The sequence below is a fragment of the Pleurodeles waltl genome, chromosome 5 (assembly GCF_031143425.1).
Source record: "Pleurodeles waltl isolate 20211129_DDA chromosome 5, aPleWal1.hap1.20221129, whole genome shotgun sequence".
NCBI classification, from domain to species: Eukaryota; Metazoa; Chordata; class Amphibia; order Caudata; family Salamandridae; genus Pleurodeles; species Pleurodeles waltl.
In genome coordinates this window covers 1,423,755,983-1,423,779,852 of record NC_090444.1, presented here as the reverse complement: position 1 = coordinate 1,423,779,852, position 23,870 = coordinate 1,423,755,983, and positions in this window count along the sequence as shown.

Here is a 23,870-nt window from a genome sequence, read left to right as displayed (position 1 = left end):
CCCTAAATCACAATTAGGAAAGGGCATGAAAGCAGCATCACCTACTAATTGTGGTTTCGTATAGCATGTATCAATAGTCTGTAATCGCATGTGTGTCTCAAACACTGATCAGTCACTTACATCTCAAAGAACTGATTCTCAAAGGGGGAGGTGTCCTCTTAAGACACCTTCCCCTTTGAGAATGATTTTGGTTGACCTCAGGGGTAGCAGGCAGTGGTCTAGAAGACCACTCGGTTCCCACCCCAGAAGGATTTCCCAAATGAGGAACTCTGTTTTTTTAGTGCCAAATTGATTAGGAACAGAGACTGCTTCTAGGAAAAAAGCATGTTTGGGAATGTAAGCACAGAGATGGTGATCTCCTGTTCCTTTTAGGCCACCATCATGTGTTTGTAGCCAATCAAAGGGGTGGGGTCGCAAATAGCAACCTTTCTGATATTCATTAGTCGGTTCCTTCTGTGACCCACTGCAACTGGAGATTTTGCACTGCCGCCTATTTAGTACTCGGGTCACATCATAAAATTAGAGAACGTTTGCAAAATGGTGGAGCTCAATAAGTGACTGCTTTTTGCAACCTGCCACTTAGTACATCAAGTTCCTAGTCAGGCAATGGATGTGGTAAATAATCTTTCCAAAGCTCTAGAATATGGAATTACGTTATCACTAAAACAGAGGCCAGCAACATTAGAGGCAATACTATAATGATCACATACTATTTCTCCCACAAAACAGACAAAGGTAACCTGCCACACTATCTTCTATTACCCACATTTACAGTATTTTGAATATGCATTAGTGAGTCCCAGAGATGAAAAATGTTCTAATGTAATACAAGTGCCCATCGTACTCAAGCATCTTATGCAATATGTTTGCTACAGTGAGAGTGAGGGGCAGAAAAACTGTGACGTACGCAGATTTGTTTGCCACTCTACATGACTAGGCGCCTGAAAAATAAAGAAACAAAAAGAATAATAAAAGTATGTCTCATTCCTTGGTCAACAGAAAGAGATACTCCAAACTCTTTCAGAAGGGTTTCTTTTTGCTACAATCTTTCATGACAAACTCCTTGAAAAGCAGGAAGACCTACTCATCTGGTACTATGGGCCATGGGCCACATGTATGATTTGCTGGTAGAAAAATACCAGTCGTAATTTGCGACTAGTACTTTTTTGACCAGCAAATATTTTTACAAACTGGCCTAGGTATCATTATGTCAGTTCATAAAAAACAGAATCAGATTGAGGCGTAATCTGACATACCTAATTATTATTCATTAGGTAGTTCTCAAAATGCTATCCAATCCCAGCAAGGGACATGAGGCCATACTGCCTGTCATTGAATTTCTAGGAAGTAAACTATTTTTGTGAAATGCAGCCAGCTTTCATGAAAGGATACTGGACAGTGTTTAAAAAGAAAAGTTTAAATAAAAAAGGTATACTTGATAGTTTGCCAGTAGTCCCATGGATCACTCCCTACTCCCCAATAAGTTTTGCTAATATCCAGAAAAGAGTTACCACCGCATATTGGGAGCTGGTCACTTTTCAATGGTTTACATCACCTGTTTCGGTCACTGTTAATATCTGATGTGATTTATAACTTATTCTTCTCAGGTCAGTAAATTGAATACCATTATACTGGGTAAGGGTAACATATGTTAAATGGCAGAGTTGGGGTATGAAGCAATACATATCACCTCTAAGATTCATATGTGTGGTTTGCAAAAAATGATGAAAGTATGTTTTGTAATAATATTAATTTGCCAATTGTAGGCTTGACCATTAAAGAGCATAATTCCCTCACTCGTTTATTTCTTTTATTGCTAATCAACATAGTTCTAGGCCTAGAAAACAGAGCTATTATTTTTTCTGTGAATTATGGTACTTGTTATTTTGCATGTGAAAACACAGAACTACAGGTACCAGAAAGCGAAGAGATTTGTGCAACATTTTGAAAGCATGATAAAGAACAGCAGTTGATAATACAGCATGACAGCCATCGGGCATGAGTTCATTTTTATTGTTTTAAAATCCATGTTCAAATACACACACTGGGTAAAAGCCTTCTGCAGATATGTAGGGACATATCCTTACAAGCTGTAATGAAGCACTATAAATATTAAGCTGATTGAGCAGCATATAAAAAAAAATGAAGTCCTCTCACAAACTATGGGCTTATTTTCGACGTAAGATTTTAAAAAATGGACTTCAGTTTTGGATTCTGTGATAGTCTGTCCAGGCAAGATGGACGGTAGTTAGTGAAATATAGCTGCACGGCGCTCCCTGGTGCCAAGCCCTGCCAAGTACCATGCATCAGGAGTTAGACTAATGCATTTTCGCGTGGTGTCCACCTCACTGTACTAAAATGAATTAGTCACGCATTAATAGTGCCCTAAGGGACCACCCCCTGGGAGGTACTCAACAACCTGGAGCTGCATTTAATAGCAAACATGCTTAGTGCCCATGTATGCTGCCTGTGCCTGTTGTCTATAGGGCCCGTGGAGAGCTGGACGCAGTTGAGTCTTTCCACAGGAGCTCTCGGGACGGAAGTAGACAGCCTTGGGAGGGATAGGTTGCTTTACTGGGCATGAGAGGGACGGTAGGAACTTACAAAAGGGGGTGGGGTTGGGAGGATCGGCCTCTTCAGCGCCAGCAAGTCACGCTGCGCAGAGGATGGCAGATCTAGGGAGTTTAGTGTGGGGTAGTAGGAGTTCCACGCTTCGGTTGTTGACAGCTGGAAGTGGCTAGTTTTTGAGGTGATGATGTTTTTTCAATTTACTCTGTATAAGGGTTCTTTGCAAGTGCGCAAAACAGAAGAGGTGGGTTTTTAATTTAATTTTATTTTGAGGAACCTTTAAGAATCCAATCAAACTAGGTGGACGGGCGTGCGTTCTATTCATCACACGCGCCACCCGAGTACTGGGACGCGCGGCATGGCCGGTGGCCATAATATTGCGCCCATAGGGGCCGCGCTGGGCGTGCTTGGGGAGGTGGCCCGCCGTGATCTCCTGCAGCCAGGAGTTCTGGAGGAGGCCTGGGTGGGAATGATGCGTGCGCCGCGTGCAGTGGCGCGTGGCAGCGGCTACTGCCGCTTGTCTTTCCCTGGCTAAGAGGATTAAGAAGATGTTTAAAAAAGGGCGGGGCATGGTGCGGCCGTCCCCCTCCTGTCTTGTTGGGTCAAGGGCCTCAGGGGGAGCCCAGACTTGGGGCAGGCCAATTGAGGGTGGAACTGGCAGGGGAGGGGCTCCAGGGGGCTGGGGGAGAAAGGACAGGTGCCTTCACAGCAGGCAGAGCAGGTTGCAGTTGTGTCAGTGGGGGCAGAGCAGCCCCTTGATCTCCCTCTGGTTGGGGCCACAGCTAGGGGTACTAGGGTGGGCACGGTAGATAAGTGTGGGGGCACTTCAGGACAGGACGAGGTGGGTGGCACTGCGGCGGCAACTCCGGAAGGGGCGCTGCTTTTTACTCTGGAGACAAGTCAGGTGGTCTGGGGGTGGGAAACAGGCCCATTGATGGTGGGATGGTGCCAGACAAGGGGGGGCAGCTGTCACACGTCTAATGACTGGGCGGCTGTGGATATTGAGGCACAAATCGAGGAACAAAGGCAACTGGTGGAGGAGACAGAACGCAGGTGGGATAAGTTGAGTGAAGAAAGAGGCGAGGTGGAGGGCAAGCCTAGGAAGGCGAAGAGGAAGGCAGTGGGGACAGGGGGGTGCCCAGATGAGGGGTACAGGCCAGAGAGGGGCAGTTGGGTATGGATACCGCAGGAGGAGCAGGGGGCAGTGCAGGAGGCTTGTGCGTCCGGTGGGTGTGGCAGCGTGACGGCAACGCCTGGCGCACACGGCCAGTTTCGGCAAGGAGAGTCAATGCCAGCATCAGAGGCGGGCAGAAAGGTGGCGAAGCCAACGGGGCGCAATATGGCCCCTGTACATTGGTCAGAAGCACTAGAGGGGTTTTCGGCGGCCTTCTCTACACCGTGGGAGCGCAGGAAGGACACGACTGGTTTGCGCCAGGGGGGTTACAGAGTGGGAGATGAATACTGCATGGGGGATGCAATTGGCACTGACGAGGGAATGGGAGTGGATGACGAGGTGGTGATTGAGCTGGATTATAATGATGAGCTAGATGATTGGGAAGAAGGCGAGATTCAGGAGAAAGAGATGAGTGGGATACAAGGGAAGGGGCAGGGGCGCAGGAGCGGCGCAACTATCTCTTCTGTTTAACAGGTTTCTACGTCGGCGCAAGGACACACGGTGTCCTGCAAGGAAGTCGGCAGGCGCAAGGTAGTGACGGACGTTGGAGCGACGGTTCGAGGGCTGCAAGGTAAAGGAGAATGGTGGGCACCATGGGAGGTCAAGACGGGAAAAGGGTGCACGGCTCATATACAGATCTGTGGGGGAGGATTCCGTACACCTTCAGTCGGAAGCAGGAGACGTTGTTGCAGGTGGGGCAGACAAGGGGAATGACAAGGGGACATCGGCAAAGGACGGGAATGAGGATAAAGGGGAAGATGGGAATAAAGAGGCTGAGGATAAAGGGGTGGCGGGGCACAGGAAGAGACTCCCGTACATGGGCCTCGCAATGCTTTTAGGATCCCATGTGGCAGATAAGACGAAGGCGAGGATTTGGAAGCATGAATATGTGGACGTATTCAAACTCCTGCATAGGGATATACAGGCTAAGGAAGGTTCTAAGGAAGAGGAGTGGGAGTTGGCGCGGAGGCCGCGAGTTCCAATAACCATGGACAATTGGACTTCGGCTTTCCTCATTACGCCAGTATATATTGTGAGAAGTACCTTGACTGGGCCATTGCCATGTTCAAGTACATGGACATAATTCGGAAAGCCCAATTGCACTTCGGTGGTTTTGCTTGGCTGAATTATGATGAGGAGTTTTGGCCCATTAGCATTAACCCAGAGAAAGCGTGGGGTAATGTGGACTCTGACTTATGGATGCAGTGGATGGCGTCATCGCATTCTGCTGCAGCAACACAGTGGTCTCCCAGGAGTGTACAAGCCTTTTCAGCAGCGTCCCGCTCAGGGAGGGGCAGGTGTGCCTCAGAAGCCACAGGGATCTACATCAGGAGCCTGTTGGAATTTCAACAAGGGGTTCTGCTCTAGACACCCTTGTAAGTTTAGACATGAGTGTTCCAAATGTGGGGCCACTCATCCGGTTATGCAGTATTTCTCACTCACCAGTCCTGCGGAACAGTGGAGAGCAGCTAGGAGTAGAGGGGGTCAGGCCGCTACTGCACCAAAGGGCACCTACTCCAATTAGATTAGAGAGGTTAGTACATTGGTTGCGCGTGTACCCAGACACAGACACAACGCTCAAATTGGAGTGGGGATTCAGAGAAGGTTTTTGAGTGAGTTATCAGGGTCCGTGGAAGAGGAAATGGGCGGAGAACCTGCAGTCAGCTAAAACTATGCCAGAGGTAGTGGCAGAGAAATTGCACAAGGAAGTGGCGGAATGTAGGATTGCGGGCCCCTTTCACGGGTGGCCAAGGGAAGATTTGATGATCTCACCATTGAGAGTGGTACCGAAAAAGAGCAGAGGGGAATTTAGGATGATACACCATTTGTCGTGGCCTGAAGGGGCTTCTGTGAATGATTTAATCAGACCAAAAGACACTAGGGTGGTATACGCCATGGTGGATGATGCCGTATGGATCATTCGGGGGTGGGAAACAGGTGGAGATGGCAAAATACGACATCAAGGCAGCTTTTCGGCTGCTCCTGATTCATCCAGAAGATTTCTCTTTGCTAGGAATGCATCTGGTGGGGTGATATATGTGAACGGAGTCCTGTCCATGGGGTGCGCCATCTCATGTACTTTGTTTGAAGCCTTTAGTACATTCTTACAGTGGGTTTTCGTTCAGTTGAGTGGACATCGGATGGTGTCACACTACCTGGATGATTTTCTTTTTGTAGGGACAGAGCAGTCGGGGTTGTGCGGCAGGGCGCTTAGGTTTTTTTAACAGTTGGCACAGGATTTCGGGGTGCCGCTGGCACCAGAAAAAACGGAAGGCTCAACAACTACTGGGTTTCCTCAACTTTACATGTCGGGGGCAGGACCTTTTGTAGGTGCATGCGTCTAGCCATATCTGGTCATCACTCCCACATCACAGGATAAGGTTGACAGGAGGATTACTGCGGGAAGACATAAGGACATGGTAACTGTTCTTGACTCAGTTTAACGGGGTCTCAATGTCTTTTCGGGAGGAGGACACTGTGTGGCAGGTGCTGATTTTTTCTGATGCAGCTGGCGCAGCTGGTTTTGGTTTGTTCTGGGATGGGCGTTGGTGTGGAAAGACGTGGCCTGCGCAATGGCTGAGCCAAGGGAGAAGCATTGCTTTCCTGGAATTCTTCCTTCTTTTAGTGGCGCTGGCGGTATGGGGAGATGAATTGGCCAACAGGACAGTGACGTTTCATGTGGATAATTTGACCGTGGTGGAGTTGGTTAACAATCAGAAAGCAAGGGATGTGAGGGTATTGAAGTTGATTAGGATTTTTATGTTGCGTTGTTTGACTCTGTACATAATATTGTAGGCTGCACACATTCCTGGGGTAAACAACTCCATTGCAGATTCCCTATCTCGTTTGCAGTGGCAGTGTTTACGACAGTTGGCACCCGGCGTGGACGAATTCAAGACAGCGGTCCCCACAGACATTTGGGAGTGGGGGGCGTGATGGTCATGAGACTGGTGGAGAGGTCGCTAGCGGAATCCACCCTTAGGAGTTGTCACCTGGCATGGTTGGAGTTTCAGGATTTTGAAGCTTACAGGGGGCACTTATGGAGTCAGGAGCGGGCAGTACTGGAGGTGCGAGTGATGCGTTTTGTTGTGTTTTTGATTCAAAAGGTTTATCACCCACTACGATTGGGGGCAAGTTGGCGGGGGTGTCTTTTCATGGGAAGTTGTTTTTTGGATGGGACCCGGCAAAGAATGATATTCTGGGAAAAATGCTGAAGGGTTGGGGGAGGGTTCACTCTAGTTCAGTTTTCATGCAGGAAGCCATTACTTTTGAGCTGTTGTTGGAAATCTTGCACGTTTTGCCTGTGTGTAAGATGAGGTTGGGTTATTCTGGCTATGTATGATATGGATGTTTTTTGGGGCTTTTCGAGGCTCTGAATTATTGGGTGTGGGAACAGAGTGTAGAGTGAGGAGGTGTGAGGTGCAGCACCAGGGTGGCAGATTGGGGATATGGCTGAGGCGCTCAAAAACGGATCAGTTGGGCAAGGGTAAGTGGATTTGGTTGGAGCAAGAGGAAGTGGTGGAAGCCTGCCCGGTACGAGAATGGGACAAATTCACAGCATACAAGGAAAGTCGGGGAGAATCCGTTTTTCAGCATGAGAACGGCTCTAAGGTTACAGCTTTTCAGTTGTTGTCTGTTTTGAGAATGGCCCTGAGGCGACTGGGAAGGCAGGCGAGTAACTTTGGTACACATTTATTTAGAATAGGGGCAGCAACGGAAACAGCCAGGCTGGGGTGGGACTGGGATAGGTTCAGGCGCATATGACGATGGCACTCAAAGTGCTGTGACAGGTATGTTTGAACTTAGTTTCAGTTGAGGGGAGAGCATGAGGTGTTTTAGGTCCAGGCAACAATGGGGGGGGGGGGGGCTGGGTTTTGTGGCATGATGTGCTGAATTTTGTTTCTCGTTCCAGGTTGCGTACATGGACCAGAGAAGAATAAGTCAATCACTAGGCTGGTCAGCCATTCTTTCGTGCATTGGGTGGCCAAGTATGCTGAAAAACAGGTCTACAGACGATCTTTGGGACTACCGAGTAGCCGGCATGAAGTGCTGTGGTGGGGAAAGAGAGGCATGAGGTGGGGGCAATTTGCTTCCGTTTATCACTTCATTTTTGCTGACTTGGGGATCTGCGGATGTGCTGGTGGTACACCTTGGGGAAAATTACTTGGTCCGTCTATCAGGGCTTACCCTACAGCAACACATGCAGCGAGATCTGGTCCTGATGAGGCGCAGCATTCATGGGGCTTGCCGAGTGTGGACAGAATTTGTGCCACGAAGGAAGTGGCGTGGGGCACAAACACATGGAGCAATAGAGAGGGCCTGGAGAAAAATAAACAGGGCTATGCAGCTTTTTTGCGGGGCCCACGACATTAAGGTTCTCACGCATGAGGGTCTGAAGGAGGAGGAGCAGGTGCTCTTCAGGGGTGATGGTGTGCATCTCTCGGACATGGGAATGTACATTACCTGATGTAGTTGTGTTTTTTGCTAACAGATCTATGTGGCGAGAGTTTTTGGAGGGGGAGCATGGATGGTCATGCATGAGTTGCAGTGGGTTCACTGGTGGGGCAGCAAAATGCCAAGTGGGTTTTGCTGAGTGGCTGTGGATGGGGGAGGGTGGAGATTCAGATGCGGGCTTGTCCACCCTTCGAGGGGGGGGGAAAGGAGCAGGTGAAGGATGACAGATGGAAGGAGGCCAGAGTCAGGCAAGGGGTAGAAGAAAAAGGGGGATGTGTGGACATAAAAGTGGATTTGGGGAGATGCAAAGGATAAGTGGAGGTTTGAAATGCGAATGGATGAAAGGGAGTTACAAGGTTAAAATAAAGGTTGTTATAAGTTCTGTTCATATTTGTCTTGTTATGATCATTGAGCAAGCTTGTCCTAATAAATGGCCTTTTACACTAACTAAGGATGTCGGAGTCTATGTCCCGATAGGGCCCCGTGGAGAGCTGGACGCAGTCCAGTCTTTCCACGTGAGCTCTCGGGCCGGAAGTAGACGGCCTTGGGAGGGATAGGTTGCTTTACTGGGCAGGGGAGGGACATTAGGAACTTACAAAGGGGGTGGGGTTGGGAGGATCAGCCTCTTCGGCGCCAGCAAGTCACGCTGCGCAGAGGTTGGCCACCTGCCCGCCCTACATGTGTGAAGGGAGAGATGACAGGGTGGGGAGTGAGAATTAGTGGCATGGATGAGGGGTGGGAGGGGGTATTGTTCATTGCCAGTTTTAGGGCAGGTTGCTCGGCACGGGCAGTGGATGGGGGAGGGTGGAGAGTCAGATGCGGGCTTGTCCAGCCTTCCAGGGGGGGAGAAAGAAGCAGGTGAAGGGTGATAGACGGGGGAGGCCAGAGTCAGGCAAGGGGTAGAAGAAAAAGGGGGATGTGTGGAAATAAAAGTGGATTTGGGGGGATGCGAAGGATAAGTGGAAGTTTGAAATGCGAATGGATGAAAGGGAGTTACAAGTGTAAACTAAAGGTTGTTATAAGTTCTGTTTATATTTGACGTGTTATGATCATTGCGCAAACCTGTCCTAATAAATGGCCTTTTACAGTAACTAAGGGTGTCAGAGTCTATGTCCCGAAATATACTTGTGGAGCCTAATAGGAATCACACTTGGAAGGCCGGCGACAACAGAACAGTTGTAGTTTGCAGAGAGAGGTCAATTTTGCTAACAAATTATAGCTCTGTGTTTGTTTTCAGACTGGGAGATATCCCACTGAGACCAATGCCGTGCATTGATTGTTCCGTGAGGCGGTGGGTGGCAACTTTAGGTTTCCTTGCCGTGCCGCCTCTTCAACAGACGCGACCTCTGTGCTGCTCTGAAATGCAGAGGAGGTCGAGCTATTTCTCAAGTCCTGTCGCCAGGGCACCCTAGGTTCAGTGCCTGTTAATCTATCTAGGCAGACTCGCTGCTGCCTAAGTACATGCTTGAAAACAACTGCTGGCCTCCACATGTGTTGTTGGGGTTGGGGAGGGCCCCTTGACAGTGAAGTCACTTGTGTGGTCCATGCGAGCCCTGTACCGGCAGTGGTGAACCAGGAACTCTGATATTAAAGCATATTTCCTCTGCAAAGTTGTGAAATGTTTTTTAATGGAGGTGTTTAAAACACGTTGACAGCAGAGAGAAAAGGGTTGTTCATGTATTTTCCTTCACAGGTGCACAACACCCACTAGGCTGAAAGGGCTTCAGCACCTCTTCTACCCCCGTCATGTTCCATAGCCCTGGCTGCAGGCCTGCAACTGTGTGGGTGTCTGTCCCCACAGGCGCCACTCCCCATTGTGGCAGATGAGCATCGCCCCCCCTGCTGCCAGTGCAGCAAATGTGAAAAATAAAATGGTAATACAATGAATTCCCATTTCATTTTTCACTGCTCCCAGCTCAAGAAGTGTTTGGGGGTGGGGCATTGCCGGTGACTGACAGCAGGGGTGTGGCGCTCACTGCCGCAGTTTACACTGGCAGTTTTGCCTGCTGTCTTGAGCCGGGCGGCCTCACTTGTGCAGTGAAAACCTCCCCACTCGGCTGTCTATAATAACGAACCATGATTAAGTGCTTTGGAATTTGACCTAAAGGCATTGTGTGTTTTTTTATGGTGCTTGTCACTGGACTGCGGCTCAACAATCCTCCACTGTTGAGGGTCATCAGCCTCTACTGTCTGTCCCAGGGAAAGCCTGGGCAAAGAACAGCTGGGGAAGAGTGTGTGAGAACATTCTGTTTTCTCTGACTTCAGCTTATTTTGCTTTTGCAGTGTATCAAAGGAGGTGGTGAGGGTCACAGATGAATCACAACCTCACAGTAGAGGTTTCATCAGTGCCAGGCAGTGTGCTTTACTGAGCACCATACTTTTAAAGAGAGACAATGCTTGCCCATTAACGCTGGTAGCTGGAATGAGAGACCACGTCTGCACTTCAAAAGCAATCTCTGACATCTTCCTGTGCTTTCAAGCAAAGGCAGAAATCACAAATTGTCTTGATTTGCAAATGCACTTATATAGTGCTTACTACCCATGTGCTGGGTAAAAAGCACTAAATAAATGCTAAAAAAGCTAAATAAGAGTTTTTGTTTTTTGAAGGCCATAACCAGACTTTTCAACCAATACCATCTTTCATGGGAGGTGGGCGCTTTATATGAGCACCAGTTTACAATACATAAAATCAGATATTTGTTTTTTTAGACACAGGTAGATGAAATGATTTGCCCAGGATCACAGGATGTGAGCTGATGCTGGGATTCAAATTCAAACCTTGCTCACCAGGTCCAACGTCAACAGCTCAGGCTGTCAGGCCACCTCTCGTCAGTTAGTTTTGGCATCAGTGGCTGCTGGTGATCTATGAAAATGGTGGGGCATAATACCGCCCAGGAGTGCACCACATTTTTAAAAAATTGGACTCATTCTTACTCATTCCCTTTCACATTTAGGCCCGATTAACAAACATTTTGTGCTGGATTTGCATCACAAAAATTATTTAAACCTGTGCAAAATATGTTTTTTTATTTACTTTTCAGCATAAAATCTATTTTGTACTGGACAGTTTCCTGAAAATAACGCAAAGCAGTGCGAAGTGCTGCTTTGCGTTACTCTGTGTCAAGGGGGTGTTCCCTGGGTGGTACATCAGTGTCCCATGCAACCACCCATGTTTTTTTACGCAAAACCCTATCTACTAACAATAACAGACTGTTTTTTGCGCCAAAAAACAAATGCCACTCGTGAACAGGCGTTAAAAAGGAGAAATGGTTTTATTTCTCCCAACTTTTTCCACTTTGCATGTGTACTGCACTGTACAGCACACATTCGAAGTAGGAGAAGTTTTAAAGTTAGACGAAGCATAGCATTTTGTGCTGGAAGGGCAAACCTATGTAGACTTACACAGAGACTGATATGCAAAGGTGTCTGTGTTGCGCTTGGCAGTCTAATAGTGAGCCAGCACCACAGAGAGAGCAGGATAGTACCATCTCTTCGTAGATATGGCGCTTTCTGTTTTTCACCCTCTTACACCAAACATACTGAGACTCACTGGTTTTCATTCTCACTTATTAATACTCTTACACACACTCACTAACTCTAAAACCTGGGGCAACTGCACCTGCTGCACCATTGATAACTACACCCACAACTCACTTCTGCTCGCACTCACAACTTCCAATCAATCACTCGTTCACTCATTCTAACACACTCATTCTCCTTGACTCACTCCCTCCTACTCACTTTCACTTATTCATTCACACACTCAAACTAAGATTCTCACTTTCACTGTCATTGAAACAATGCTCTTCTAAGAGAGAAGAAGGGTCTTGTACATACAGAGGCAGCAGAGCTCTGCCAGACGCCATCTTCTTGTAGAGCTGAACTCACTCTTCTGCAGATAGAGCTGAGCTCCAGTCCAGATGCAGTAAGGTCCCTGCATCCAGAGTGCTGAACCCATGTCAGAGACTGTGAAATGTAGGTAATTTCTTTCATTGAGCTGGCCTCTTTCAGCCTTCATTTCTATAATGTAAATCCTGAAGTTCTGTGGGAACTGAGAAACCAGGACCAGCTAATATTCTGTGGGAGTATCACATGTTTCTCACCCGGCTTAAACTCGCACATGGCCTGTTTCTGACAGAGAGTGAGAAGGAGAAGGTGGGAGGGAGGATGACAGTGAGAGAGAAGGGACTGAGGGAAGCAATTGAAGACAGAGAGAGAGATATAGTAGACAGTATTAAAAAAATAATTAGACATGTGGGAGAATATGGACAGAAAATAGAGCAAAAATGAGAGGGAAGTGTGACTGAGATGGAAAGAATAGAGACTATGGGGGTTATTCCAACTTTGGAGGAGGTGTTAATCCGTCCCAAAAGTGACGGAAAAGTGACGGATTTACCACCAGCCGTATTACGAGTCCATTATATCCTATGGAACTCGTAATACGGCTGGTGGTATATCCGTCACTTTTCCGTCACTTTTGGGACGGATTAACACTCCTCCAAAGTTGGAATAACCCCCTATGTGTGAAACGGGAGACACCAAAGAGATGTTTGAACAACAGCACAACAATATCTCTAAGGTAAACTTTATATTATTTTATGTTATGAGTATTTTTTAAATGCACAGTTCACACTGGAGAGTATCAGTTTCTTGCAGATTTCACATACTGAGAAGTTAGCTCTAATGTGTAGCGCCAGGCCGTCCCAGGCTTTGGGCATGAGGTAGGAGAAAGCAAGAAGGCTGATTGTGATTCTGGTTCTATGTATGCAGGGGATCTGTGTGAACAGGAGCCTGGTGGAGCAGAGATGTCTGGTGGGTGTGCTATAGATGATGTGGCTATTGAGGAAAGGTGGGGCACAGGCTGTACAGGACTTTGTATTTGTGTATGTGAGCAAATTTAAGGGCGTGGTTTAGTGAATGGGGGGCCAATGGAGGTCTTTGAGGTGTGGAGTGATGTGAATGCGTTGGAAAGTGTGCGTCTGGCCACTGGGCTTTGTATGGTCTCAAGTCTGTTGGAGTGTGTCTTTTAAAATTAATATTAATTACATAATCTTGCAAATATATTGTGTGATGAAGCTGCATAGAAAATGTGTTAACATAGAAAGTAATGCATGCGTTTGAAATGTGCCCACGGGGAGTGGCTACCAATGTATACGAAGACTAATGAAAAGCTTATTAATTCTGAATTATTGTGCAATAATGTTTTGAATTTGTGTTAGTATATCATAATTAGAGTTATATGTTAAGAGTTTTGCTTTAATAAATTAGAGGGCCTTAGCTTACTGAGGGGTTGGGCCTAGCTGCCTGGCCTCTTATTGAATTGTATTTTTCTAATGTGTAAATGAGCTGTTTTCCTGAGGGACACAAAGCTGTATTATTCCAGGGGCTCTATGCGTGTAGCCGTAGTAAATTCTTTCTCATGAGAACTGGCTTGCTCAAGGCGACATTCTTGCTGGATGAAACAGTGTAATTCGCAACAGGTGCAAGGTTAACCATATGATGGAGAAGACAATGAAGACACTGACTGGAGAGTAAAAGTGTAACATTTTCTACCTGACATTCCAACCGTGAAGATGTCAATAACATGGACCAATCTGCGACATGGGAACTGCAAACGAGGAAAATTCTAGTAAGATGCTTACCGAATTATTGGACAGAGCTAACGATGCACCAAATTTTATCCAATGAGGAGTTAGGGAACAATTAGACGGTTTTGATTTAATGGTGTAACCCAAGGAAAACAGGGACACTTTTCCTTTTCTACTTTGACAGGGACATTTGTTTTTTCCTTTTGCCATAAGACTTATGTCATTTGCCATTTTCCGGACACTTCAAACCCATACCTTAGATTTAAATTGCCATGCCACTTCAAACCATCCTCTACCCCATTCTTGTCTGAGATTAACTTCTCCTCCATCTGAGGGAAGCAATTTGTTTTCTGAACTATGCTATCTTGAGATTTTACCCCATCCTATCTCTGACGCTGCTTGCTGATCTGTTGGATTGGTAACTATCTGATGCAAATTGTGATTGTCTGTTTGTCTTTTCTTTCTTTCTAGGTACCAACTGCTATTTTGATGGAGGCCTTAGTTTGGATGTTTTCCAAATTTGTGTTAACTAAAATGTTTTGCATGAGGCCCAACATGCTAATGCTAATTCGTAGTTAGTTAAGGCGTTCACAATTATCCTATGCAAATAGACAAATGACTGAGTTCTTGCTTTGTTGAATCAATGTACTAATGAGACTCTGCTAACTTGCTTTATATTAATGGTGTGTCTAAATACTGAATGAATATAACTGATGCATTAATCAAAGTCATGTCTGATTACTAATTAGGATTGTTTGGCGTGGTTTATTGTTAATAAGATTAACAGACATGAAGTTAGATTGTAACCAATAGGGAAATAAATATCTTAACTTTTGACTAAACTGGTGTGGTTATTCATGAACTGAGGAATTATAGTGAGTTCAATAATTAAGTTTTATTAAATATTTCTTGATTAGCGATTGTTATTATTGATTGTTTATTGATTCCTTGATTGGTGATGCCAAGAAAATATTTTTTGCTGGGAAGTCCCCAAACGTGGTCCAAAGGTCTGTCGACCTAAACGCGTCTCCTTGTAAGTTTACATATTAAGGCTCAGACGCGCTAACAATCCTTCTAGCACTGAGAAAGTGATTCCAACAGAGTGTGTTGCAATAGTCCAGCTTGCTGATGATGAGGGCTTGGGTGACCATTCTGAATGTGTTGACTTGGAACCATTTGAAGATTTCATTGAGCCTTTTGAGAGTGTGGAAGCATGAGGTGTGACTACGTTGACTAAGGTAAATTTTACAGCACATTACCCCATTCTTTTGCTCCCTCCATCAGAAGTCTGCTTTTCACTGTGTAACTGGGCAGTGCTGGTTCTGGTGGTGGCTGTAGATGGTGCCAATACCAATCTCCAAGGAAACACTTCGGTCACCAGCACCCTTTTTTAAAGCAAATGAAGCACTAGTTAGAGTGAAAGTGTTGCACATGTGACAGATCTTCTTGGCAGCTATGTCTTAGAACTGTAACGGTGATTAAGTCCAATTCAAAATTGTGTTTTCCATGGGACTGCAAACTGAAGGAGTTTGAGGTTTTATTATATTTACTTCCCTGCCTTGGTTGAAGCCAGCAAACTCCATAGTGAGTGGATGGAGGAGTAACCTATAAAGCTAGTGAAAGCAGCTCAACTTCAAATGTGCAATAGGAGGGATTTCCTACAGGATCCTCTTTTAGTGCATGTGCGCTAATGTATGGCTCGGTGTCATCACAAACAAAGGGAAGAACTCCAATCATGGTGCCGTCAAATCACAGTCTCAGTGGAAAAAAGCTCTGAGTACCTCTCTATACTGCTAGCTGTACAGTACATCTTCCTGCAAGAGAGCAGCAGGTATCTGTTCAGGAGAAGGAACATGAGCGCCACACTGGCTGAGGCTGTAGGTGTGGTGCACCGGCGGGAGCTTCTGGAGCCCTTAAAAAGAGTGCAGCAGGGTTATGTGCATGCACACACTTTCCCACAAGCATGGGTCTACTTACAGTTCTCTTGGTTATCTCAGTCTAATTCCACAGACGTGTCTTATGATGGTGAAACTCAACATAAGAAGAATAACTTTAATTTTTACATGGTTTCAGCTCCTTCACTAATGTGGCTGCCAACAATACTTCCTATCATGAATGTCTGTTGCAGCATGCACACATTTAAATTTGTGCATCTTTGTCCAACCTTCTGTTATTTGAAGAGAAAGAAGCAAGTGTGACTTAAGCGTAACTGTGTATTTTTATAAGAAAATTAACCTAGAGCTTACAAAATCTGAACTAGCTGGATAGGTTTAATTTGCTAAGTTTTCTCACTCCTCTCACAACAGTGCAGAGTCATTTGAAGTATTGATACATTGCTATATCTTTGAGTAAAAATGCATGTATTTCATTATTTTGGTTCTTGTATCATACAAAAGCAGGGGTATAAAGAAGTACAAGGAACTGTGAAATATGGAAAATATTTCATGGTTACATTTGAAATACAAATGCTGTCGTCATAATGGTAGTCCATGGTTTAGACATACCAATACATGCATGCTTTTAGATTGTGAACAGGTATTCAGTTTATTATTCCGCTGTTGGTGAACACCCCTCATTTTGTGACAGCCAGATAGAAGCTTCCCACAATTATCTTTATCCTGGTTCATTTTTCACACTTCAAGTCTACGTCTTAATGTCTGTAGGAGCACTTTCTTGGGCACATGGGAAGATTCATCACACATACATCCTCTTGTTCCTTGGAAGCATTTTATCATTATGTAGTTCATGCTCCTTTTAATCAGATAGGACACTTTTCCAGTAAGCCATCAGTGCTTTCTATTCTGTGTGTCAGAATAGGGGTATAGCTACCCTTAGTGGACAGGTGCAGTGGCACTGGAGCCAAGAGCCCTGAGAAGACAGTTGAACCCTGATAATTGCTGTTCTTACTAACACACCAGCATTTGAAGTGGCAATTTCCTCCGCTTGTGACAGGGACCATGGAATCCTTGCTACGCTGCTTCATCAGACTTGCACAGGACTCGCTTGGTACCATCCATCTTGCAGACATCTGATTCTCGCAGGTCTGGTGTACACCCTCTGATCTCCGGCAGTGCTCACTGTCTCTGTGACGTCACGCAGACCGGTGCCTCCCTGTTCACGGGCTGCGGTCAGATCGGTGGTCCACGTCTCAGACAGCCATTTCTGCCGCAGGCGGGTTTTCAGTCCGCAACCTGTTTTTCAGGCTACAGCGCGACCTGAGACGTTTTCTTTTGGCTCTGGTTCTCGCTGCATCCACTTTTTGTCCCCTTAATTTTTCTCACCTGTTTGCTGCTGTTTTTTCTTCTTCTCTTCTTTTTCTCTTTTTTCTTTTTGTTTCTTCTTTGGCCATATTTTCTCTTTCCCAGAAGTCTATATTCTTTCCCAGCATGCTTTGCTTCCTATCTCATACTATGGTTATTCTTCCATTTACTGTTATGTGGCTCTTCCCAATCCAAGATGGTGTCTTCATTACTTCCTGCATGTCACTTCCTGTCTTGTCTGTATATAAGCACATTTTGTCTTCTTTTCCTTGCGTTGCAAACACTTCTGTTCCGGTTTTGCTCCTCGTTCCTGTATCTCGTGATTTGGATTCCACCTTTTCTCCTGACTTCAGTTTCTGTTCCAGTCCTTTTTGTGCCTCAATATTTTATTTTCTTATTTTTCAGGAGTTCCTTGATTAGAGGTTTTTCTCTGCTGGTTTTTTTCCCTCTGGGACTCCTTCTGGAGGTTACGTCCTGCTTGGTGTTTTATTATCAGCAGCACTGTGGCTACTGGAAAGGGTCGCCCCTACCTTGGTCAATCTAGAACAAGCAAGGAATCAGGTGGTGCACAGAGACTGGTGGATTACTGTGGTAAGAAGCGGTCAAGTTGTGACAGTCTCAGGAGAATTCCTTGGCGCAGATAATAGGTCTAGCTTTAATGTAATAAATCAGGTAAGAACTGGCATGCATATATGCCTTTCCATGCATTATCACATTAAACCCAGACCTAGTGGCCTTCGAAACATGCCCGACCCCAAGTGGGTGAAACTGTAGCATCACCGCCACTGTTTATTACTAGCCACCCCCCTCCCTCTGAATGTCAGGTTTATTTGCGCCCTTGTACCCGCAATATCTCCCTCAAAGAAAACATGAAGAGCGTGACTCTCTAGCAGTCAAGTTAAATTAATCAGAAAATGCAGTCTTTGTTAGGTCGTGCGTGCAAGTGCTCTGACATGTTGTAATCTATATGTGGGCTTTTAACCACGCCCACCGCACAGCCTTCACTATCTCTCGTTCATAGGCTTGCCTTTCAAAAATCCTTTGTTATCATTGGTAAATTCTTTACATTTGTCCCTCCTTAGAACAGTTTGTTACCGCCTTGGCCATTGACCCTGTTACATGGATAATTGCACATTTGTCACTACGTTTGACTACAAGCAAACTTCGTTTTCCTTTTGTATCTCTCCTTCGTGCTCAGGCTCATGGTTACTATGGCGCTTTGAATTGGCTTGCTTACGTCTACCATTTTACTTTTCATTTTCAATTTATGTGGCAAGAAAAGTCCAGTTTGCAATTTACAACCCTAATAGCTCTAACTCAAGCAAACACGAGACCCATTGAATTGGAAGTGCTTGTTTTTCTTTTGTGCTCACGTTATGAAAACCCAACTGGTTAATGCAATTAGAGAGGGAGAGAATGAGAATGAATATCTATGACCAGAGAGGAACAGAACTGAGCCCTTGTTGGTGCCAAGAGGAATACTCACTTGTGTATTCATAGTGCTTAAAGGTGGCAACTTGCATTTAAAGCACTGTGCATATGCAACTGTTGTACTACAAACCTTCCATTTCAAGGGTTTTACAACAGTTTCAATATCTTTTTTAAACTTTTTAGTGTTCAAAATTGTGTAATTTTTGATATTTACATCTTTTTGTGTGCCTCACTGCTTGTTTTCACACGTGCAAAAGTGTCACTCTGTCACATATTTCCCAGTTAAATGTCACTCATAAGTACATCGAAATCATCAAAATGTCACACATAAGCAATGTGTAAACCTGGCAGCTATGCTAAAATACTGCCTGTCAAAGACTTATTTAATGTTTAATGTCATGGCTACACATTTGTTTAACCATGCGATCGGGTTACAAGGGCAACTAGGTTAGTGCCCTTACATTCCTGGTGCTTTGCAGCAGTTTTAATATCTTATTAGAGTTTCTTGTTGCTCGAGTGGGTGCAATTTTTCATATTTCTATGTTTCCCTCGTCTTCATTGCTTGATTTTGCTTGCAAAAAGTGCCATTCATAGTCGCTGAAATGTCACTCAAATGTCACAGATATCAATCCGAATCCTCGGCAGCTGTAGGTTCCCCCGTGCTGCGGAAAATTGTAAGTGCCCCTTTCTAATCGATCCCCTCAGATACACCCTCTGGCCCCCTCCTACCACTGCAGTGATGTTGGTGTTTTGCGGCTCCATCCTTTCAGTCTGTCTGCCGTCTTCAGTTTCTTTGGGCAGCGGGCAGCAAGACGTCCACACGGGCACACAGCCATGCAGAGAAAGCACCTGCTAAGGCCCTGACTCTGGCGGACCACGATTTAAAGACGGTTCGCTTGAGGGTCTCAAAGACTGTACGGTCCCCGTAGCAACCTCCGTCCCAACATAGGACAGGCCCGAATTTTGGCCTTGCAACACCGGCAGTGAGACGGACACCTGCGGCAGTGTCGGGCCTTGCTCGAAGAACACAGCACCATTTGCTGACATCTTGCAGACAGAAGCTCAAGCTCAGGGTTGTAGAGGTTGTTGGAGCCACGGTTGTAGATGGCGTGTACAAGGATTGAAATATTCAGTTGGGAGCAGATTCACAGGAGGTGTGTAACACTGCAGAATTAACCAAGACTGAGCTGATCGCAGTTGCAAAAGCTGGGGATGGATGTCAGCCTGTGAGCAAAGACTTTCATGATTTCAATCTTATGTCTGTTACACTGGGTGCTGGAAGTAAAATGCTCCCCCATACCACTACCTCTAGCTCAAGATTTGTCTCTGGCTTTGCATCCGGTGTGCTCCTATCGAATGTAGCACCCCACCTGCTCTTGTCCCTTCATGTGAACTCTTCTGTTCATTGGGAAAGAGGGGGAGTAGCACAGACCACTGACACCAGTAGTGTGAAAAAGACTGTCCTATTGAAACAGGTGCCCATAACAAAAGAACTTTGGCCTTTGCCTTACAAAACTAAAACCTCACTATACAGCTTAACTCACCTATATTAAGCTACCCCCTCAAATCTCCCTCCCAATAACACTTTGATACATTAATAGTTTACCTTCTCCAGAGCTGCTGAACTGCAACAGTTGTCTTTGAGCTCCTTGACCCCTTTTGTACCACTATTATCCCATGCTCAACTAAACTTCCTACAGAACCTTTACTTCATGGCTTATGTAGGAGTGAACTTCTCTACCCTTTCCCTTTCAGCATGAATTGTTGCTGTCTACAAGAATACACTTTTTTAAATGAGGGTAACTTCTTTGCCAACCACCTAAGCACCTGCTTCATAGCGACAACCCTATTTAACATAAAGAAACCCACTACACACATTGTTCAAATAAAGTTAGCCTGAAGTACAACCCCACAGATCAAGAACCCCCATGAACCCTAACTCCTGGGATGGGAGGTCGGGCAAAAATGTTCCTAACTTACTACCAGCCACTGTGTCACCTATACAAGATGGTGTTTGGAGTCTTAAAATGTCTGCAATTATACCCCTTGAGCTATAAAAATAGCCCAAAGGAAGCTCAACCTGATAGAAGTTGTTGGACTGGTCCACTTCCCCAAATTAGCCAGGGGGAAGACCTCCCTGCGGGTGGCTGCCCTCCAAATCCCCAATGTGCTTAGGGTCTCAAAAAGGCTTGATGGGTAGCAGTCAGCCTTGTGATAGGGTTAATCTGTTGTACAAAACTGGTGTAAACCAGTAGATATGTTGGGTAACTCAACCCTGGGCTCATTGGAGTGTAACAACCAGTTGGAGACGCCTGGATTAAGTGGTGCTGGGTAAACTGACCAAATTGCTACGCTACAGGATAAGACATCGGCTTTTTTCTCTCTGACAGATTACTGGGATGATGACTTTCTAGAACCTGATATGTATAAGAACAGGGGCAGGACAAAAAGGGTAATGTAAGGGCTCATGGGAGGCAGCACAAGTTAAGTCTCAATGACAGGCATCCAACTTGGCGCAGCCTGGTAAGAGTGGGGTAAAACCAAGCGTGGGGACGATGAGCTTGAAGGACATTCTTATACGTGTGGGGAATTTCATCTTTCACCAGCATCTTTATAATGCAGCTCACCCGAGCAAACGTGCTAAGGTTGGGAACATTAGGTTCTTTGTTCAGTCTGATTAGTAACCCGTGACTGGCACCTCCAGAGTCTAATTCCTCGATTCCAGCCCTTGGGCTCTCAGGTATTTTTACAGGAGCCATCTAGGATTAAGGTTATCTAAAAGCAACAGGTATTCTTCCACAATTCAGAAAAGCATGATAAAGGCATTCTGGATCAGTGGTCCCAAACTTCAGGCATAAGACTGCTTTAAATAAGGACTAGAAGGATATCCTATTCAGGGCATCATGAGGTTGTGTTTTGTTTGTGCACAGTTTTGCAATGATGGTTCCTAGTCTGGTGAGCCTGCTTTGTTTATAAATGGCTTTGGTTGATAAAGGGCAATCACTGTGAGGGTTACTTTCTGGGTATTGGGGAGGGCATGCAGCACCCCATTTGGTGGAGTTATTTGATTCAGGATGGAAAGGAGGGAGTACCTTGGAATTACGCAGGTTGTTCACCCAGTGAACCACAGGCTGGGGTGGGCAGCAGAGTAAATTTTTGCCTCAAAGTCGGTGGCAATGGTTGTGGGGTGCACTGCAGGGGTGGGTTTTGGGGCTGATGGAGGGTTTGTATTTTTGGCTTCTTTATATTATGTTTGTCTTATGGTGCTCAGAGTGGTTGATAATGCCATTGTTTTTTTGTGGAGTAAGCAAGTTAAGTAAAACATCTGTGCAAGAGGTGAGCATCTTAAGTTGGAAAGTTAATGGTCTATATTCTTCCCCTAAATTTCAAAAGGTTAGGCATGAATTACACATAATGAGCCCATCACTGGCCTGTCTGGAGGAAACCCATCCGACGCAGACAGAATCATGTAGATAGGAGGCCTGAGGGTATCACCTAATGGTGGCATCCGGGTATGACAAGCCAATAGGAGGTGTGGCAATTTTAGCAAGGGGTGCTTCATGGATGCGCTTAAAGCTACAGAGGGACAATTCGGGTCGCAGGCTTATTGCAAATCTTAGCTCAGGTCAGTTGAGATTAACACTATGTTGTGTGTAGGGAACTAATGAGGATGACCCAACACCAGTGTGACAGCTTTGGGTAGAGTTTGCCATGTGGGAAGACCCATTAATTATATTTGGGGACTTTAATGTGACTGTTTCCTAGTTTGGATAACTCAAACAGGAATTGGACACCCCAGAAGAAATGCATACAGGCTGCCCTGCGTCATCTGGTGAGCACATATGGGGTGCTCCGTAGCTGGCATCACACACACATGTGACACTACCGGGGTACTCATACTCATTATTTCCCCCTCAATATCATTCCAGGTTGGATATGATACTTGTTAAGTGGTTAGCGGCCAGGGATATTTCAATTTATCTTTTACCATGAGTATTGTTTGATCATGATCTGCCGCTGGCCATGATTGCTTTTTCAGGGGATGGCGGTGTTGGCAGGGATAGGTTTAAAAGATGGACGATTGACTGCTTGCTTCTAGCTGGCAGTGCCTACTGTGATTATTTGAAGTCCTTGTCAAAAAGTTTTAAAGAAATTAAGGGTCTACTACTCCTGCTGTGGTCTAGGATAATATCAAGACCGTGGTGTGGGGTGCCACAGTCAGCTTTGTTTCTCACCAGAATAAGGCTGTGCATAGACAGAAGGAATATCTATGGCAGGAACTCCTTCAGCTGGAATATGCACATGCAGATGATTTAGGTTTTAAGAAGTCAGAGGAAGTTGTGAGGGGATCTATCAGAGGCCCCTGAGCATCAAAACTAAGATTCAAATGCTATTGTGAAAGTAACCAAGGCATCTCATGCCTCTAGGTTAAACACATTTGAAATTAGTGTGGACATGGGGAGCATATTAGCATTACAGGTGAAGTGGAGGAGAAATAAGAATGCCATCAGTTCCATTCAAGATGCAAATAACATCATTCAATAGGGCCCAGATATGTTTTGAGAGTCTTTCAAGCCTACTATGGCGTGTTAAATGGGGAAATATTGGTGGTCCCTCTCTGCGACATCAGTTAATATGTCACTTCCACTGTACCAGGGATAGTTTCTAACAATGATTGGATAATCTTGGATTCATCTATTGCAGGAGCAGAGATCTTAACCGCTGTTAAACAACTCCCGACTGGGTAAAGTGGCAGGACCAGATGCAATACCCTCAATGTTCTTTAAAGCTTTTTCGAGCATTTTCCTTAAGTATTTTTTGCAGCTGATGAAGTATGTTGAGGAGGCGGGGAGGTCCTTCGGCCTTGGTATTCTTTATAATGGTATTCTTGAAGAAAGGGAAGGATCCGTAGAACTGCTCTTCTTATGGCCAATCTTGCGGATTAATTGGATGGCAAAATCTATACTGCAATATTTGATGTGGCAGGGATACTAGGTATACCAGTTGGTATGAATATGCTCAACATTGAAAACGTTTCTGATCAGGGATCCTGGACTGTAACCAATATGTAAAGTCTGCACAATATTTGGGAGTTTGTCTGACTCCGGTGTTCAAGGACAATATGCCACTAAATCACAAACCTGTGCTGCAGAAATCTAGACGTGTATTCGAACATTGGAACAGGTTACCATTAGGTCTTGGGCGTTGCAATTTGATCAAAATGGTGATTCTCCCAAAATGTTTATTTCTATTAGAGGCATTCCTTTATATTTAACAGTTGCTGTCTTCTCCTGGGCTGAAAGGTATTGGGCCTTGTTCCTCTGGCAAAATAAGCACCCGTTGTGCTATTCGGATCTTAAAACTCTTGAAAAATAAAGGTGGGTGCTTGCTCCC